This window comes from Phyllostomus hastatus, unplaced genomic scaffold, assembly GCF_019186645.2.
Source record: "Phyllostomus hastatus isolate PE091 unplaced genomic scaffold, TTU_PhHast_1.1 phas_scaffold_39, whole genome shotgun sequence".
NCBI lineage: Eukaryota > Metazoa > Chordata > Mammalia > Chiroptera > Phyllostomidae > Phyllostomus > Phyllostomus hastatus.
The window spans coordinates 25,301,914-25,306,614 of NW_025334028.1; the positions used below are offsets into that span (position 1 = coordinate 25,301,914).

A 4,701-nucleotide genomic window follows, 5' to 3' on the forward strand; every position below is an offset into this window, starting at 1 on the left:
GACAACTGTAATAACATAATCAATAAAATATATTTTAAAAAGCTATATAAAAACAGATATAGATTAAAAGTAAAGGAAGAGTGGGCAGCTGGTCACACGGTGAGAGTGGTGGTAAGGAAACTGCTCTAGTTGTGGCCTGTGTCTAGTTTGTGGCCCATAGCATCCAGCTGCTTTAAACAGAGTTCTAGTGTGTGGTGCCTCAGAAACTAGCTCCTGGGCCCTATAACAGGCTGCCCCATGCCCTGCAGCTCCAGGCAGGAGGTGGTCTCCTCTCATGTGAGAATGGCTACTCCTCCATATGAGCCAGAGGCTGAGATTGGTGTTGATGCCTATGGAACAATGTACAAGGTCCGTGATCCCCACAGCAGCCACTTTGTGGCCCTCAAGAGCATGAGAGTCTCCAGTGGAAGAGGTGCTGAAGGGGGCCTTCTCATCAGCACAATTAGTGAGGTGGCCTTACTGAGACGGCTGGAGGCTTTTGAGCATCCCAATGTTGTCCCACTGATGGACGTCTGTGCCATTGCCCAAACTGACCAAGACACCAAAGTGACCCTGATGTTTGAGCACATGGACCAAGACCTAAGGACATATCTGGAGAAAGCACCACCCCTCCACCACCAGTCTTGCCAGTAGAGACCATCAAGGATCTGATGCACCATTTTCTCAGAGGCCTGGATTTCTTTCATTCCAACTGCATTGTTCACCAAGACTTAAAACCAGAGAACATTCTGGTGACAAGTGGTGGGACAGTCAAGTTGGCTGATTTTGGCCTGGCCAGAATCTAGAGCTACCAGATGGCACTTAACACTCGTGGTTGTTACACTCTGGTCCCATGCTCCAGAAGTTCTTCTGCAGTCTACATATGCAGCACCTGTGCACCTGTGGACTGTTGGCTGTAACTTTGTTGAGATGTTTTGTTGAAAGCCTCTCTTCTGTGGAAACTCTGAAGCTGACAACTTAGACAAAATCTTTGACCTGATTGGGCTGCTGCCAGAGGAAGACTGGACCCAAGATGTGTCTCTACCTGGATGACCCCTTTCCTCCAGAGAGTTCCACCCAGTGCAGTCAGTAATACCTGAGATGGAGTCTGGAGCAGAGTTACTGCTGGAGCTGCTGACTTTTATTTTTTTAGGTATATTTTATTGATTACCTTATTACAGTTTTCCCAATTTTTCCCCCTTTATCGCCCCTCCACCCTGAACTAAGGGGGGAGCATTTCCCTCCCCCCTTAGTTCATGTCCATGAGTTGTACATATAAGTTCTTTGAGTCCTCTGTTTCCTACACCACTTTTTACCTCTCCCTGTCTACTTAATGCCTACCAATTATGCTTCTTCCCTGCACCTTTTCCCCCCTTTTCCTTCCTTCCCCCTCCCCACTGAAAACCCTCCATGTGATGTGATGTCCATTTCTGTGGTTCTGTTCCTGTTTTAGTTGTTTGCTTAGTTTTTGTTTTCCTTGTTTTTCTCTTTTTCTTTCTTTCTTTCTTTCTTTCTTTCTTTTTCTTTCTTGGTTAATTTGTTACTAGCTGTGAGTTTGTTGTCATTTTACTGCTCATAGATTTTATCTTTTTCTGTTTCTTCAGGAAGTCCCTTTAACATTTCATATAATAATGGCTTGGTGATGAGAACTCCTTTAACTTGACTTTATCTGGGAAGCACTTTATCTGCCCTTCCATTCTAAATGAAAGCTTTGCTGGGTAGAGTAATCTTGGATGTAGGTCCTTGCCTTTCATGACTTCAAATACTTCTTTCCAGCCCCTTCTTGCCTGCAAAGTTTCTTTTGAGAAATCAGCTGACAGTCTTATGGGCACTCCTTTGTAAGTAACTGTCTCCTTTTCTCCTGCTGCTTTTAAGATTCTCTCTTTGTCTTTAATCTTGAATAAATTAATGATGATGTGCCTTGGTGTGTTCCTCTTTGGGTCCAACTTCTTTGAGACTCTCTGGGCTTCCTGGGCTTCCTGGAAGTCTATTTCCTTCCCCAGATTGGGGAAGTTTTCCTTTCTTATTTGTTCAAATAAGTTTTCAATTTCTTGCTGTTGCTCTTCTCCTTCTGGTACCCCTATAATTCAGATATTGGCACATTTCAAGTTGTCCCAAAGATTCAAAAGTCTCTCCTTGTGTTTTTGAATTCTTGTTTCTTCATTCTGTTCCAGTTGGATATTTATTTTTTTCTTTTGTTCCAAATCATTTTTTTGAGTACCGGTTTCCTTCCTGTCACTGTTGGTTCCCTGAATATTTTGCTTTATTTCATTTGGGGTATCTTTCATTTGTTCTTTCATTTTTTGACCAAGTTCAGTCAGTTCTGTGAGTATTTTGATTACCAGGGCTTTAGATTCTCTATCACATAGGTTGGTCACCTCCTCATCACTTAGCTCTTTTTCTGAAGTTTTGCTGTGTTCTTTCATTTTGGCCCTATTTCTTTGTTGGGTGCCCCTGTTAAGTTGTAAGGGTCGGGCCTTAGGTATTCACCAGGGCACCGCAACCCTCCTTGCTGAGCTGGGGGCACTGCCTGTGGAGGAGGGGCCAGAGGGGGGAAATGCAGCTCACCTGCTTGTCTCTAGCCCACTTTCCAACTAACTCTCCTGAGAAACTGGGGGGTTTCTCCCACCGGAGAAACTGGCTGTTCACTGCAGTCCACAGCCAGCTCTGAGTCTCAGTTTCTCCTTAAGTCAGCCCCACCCACACAGGCCGCGGACTAGCCCCAGGTTCTCTCCATCTGCCGCCTTACTGGTCTGGTTGTTCTGTTTGACTGTCTCTTTAATTCCATGGTTTTTGGAGTTCCATGCAGTTTGATTTTCTGGCACTTCTGGTTGTTTATTGATTTTAATTGGTTGTTGTCCTCCTTTTGGTTGTGGGAGGAAGAAATGGATTTCTGCCTATGCCTCCATCTTGGCTGGAACTCCCCTGGAGATGCTGATTTTTTACACACATAAGCGAATCTCTGCCTTCAGAACCCTGCAGCACTCTTATCTACAAAAGGCAGATGGTAATCTAGAATGAGCAATGGAGTGGCTACAACAGAACCAAGAGAAGAGAAGAGAAGCAGTCATTTACCTTTCTTTAAACACTGGAGTGAACTGGAGAGCCCCCCACTGAGAAGGTGCTCTGTTCTTTTTTAACTCTGAGGCTGTGGAGATCCTTCTCCAACTTTTTACAGAGAATATCTTGCTGGCTGGTTTAATGGCATTCCCCTCCCTCCCTTCCTTTTGAGGCTTACCCTTCTCCCCTTCTATTTCACCATACACCAAAGAGTATGTCCCGTGTCCTCTCCTTCCTTACCTTTATATTGGGATCCTTTTTTATACAGGAAAAAAAAAAAAACAAAGGGGAAAAAAGTAAAGAAATAGAGAAAGACATCCCTCACTTATATTAATTCAAAGGATGCTGGAGTAGCTATGTTAATTACATAGTGGGCAGATGTCAGAGCAAAGAAAATTATCAGGATAGACAGGCATTAAATAATAATAAAGGAGTTGATTCTCTAAAGAGACATAACAATCCTTAATGTGATGTGCCTAACAACAGCGCATCAAAATATGAGTTATAAACTAACATATCTGTAGGAAAAAAGATATACCCAGAAATACAGTTGGTGACTTCAATGCCCACCTATCAATAATGGAGAGATCTAGCAAGCAGAAAACCAGTAAAGACATAGTTGAACTCAGTGGCACCATTACTCAACTAAATATAATTGACCTGCACAGACCACCTCCTTCAACAACAGCTGATACACATTCTGTTCAAGTTCACATAGAATATTTACCAAGATTGACCACATTTTGGATCACAGAACACACCCTAACATGTTTAAAGTAATAGAAATCATACAACGTATACTCCTAGGTCACAGTGGACTTGATCTAGAAATCTGTAACACAAAGTTAGCTGGAAAATCTCAAAATACTGAGCAATTAAACAACTCACTTCTAAATAACATATAGCTCAATGAAGAATACTCAAGAGAAATTTAAATATTTTGAACAAAATAAAAATACAACTTATCAAAATTTGTGAGATGTAGTGAGAGCAGTGCTTAAATGGAAAATTACATTATTGAATGCATACATTAGAAAAGAAGAAAAATCTAAAATCAAATATCTAATCTTCCACCTTAGAAAACTAGAAAAAGAGCAAATTAAATCCAAAGTATGCCAAAGAAAAATAAATATTAGAAGAGAAAAAAATAAATAGAAAATAGGAAATCAACAAAGCCAAAATCTGTTTTTTTAAAAAGATCAATAAAATTAATAAGCATCTAACCAGGCTAACTAAGGGGGAAGAAGATAGGAAACACAAATAATATCAGAAATGAAAGAAATGACATCACTACAGATCTCATGATCATTTAGAGGATAATAAAGGTATAAATATTATGAACAAGTCTATGCCCACAAATTTGATAGCCTATTTGAAATGGACAAATTCTCTGAAATACACAATATACCAAATCTCACACAAGGAGAAAGGGACAATCTGAATAGGACATTATCTATTCAAGAAATTGAATCAATAATTAATAACCTTCAATAACCTTCAATAACAAAGTATCAGGCCCAGATGGGTTCACTGGTGAATTCTACCAAACATATAAGAAAGAAATTATACCAATTTTCTACAATCTCTTCTGGAAAATAAAAACAGAGGGAATACTTCCTAACTTATTAATGGGGTCAGTATTGCCCTAATACCAAAACCAGA

General features: G+C 40.6%; 1 pseudogene; it reads left to right on the plus strand.

Annotated features, from left to right (window-relative positions):
- Positions 1-282: 282 nt before the first annotated feature.
- Positions 283-3,000, plus strand: LOC123806933 (annotated as a pseudogene).
- The last annotated feature ends 1,701 nt before the right edge of the window (positions 3,001-4,701 follow it).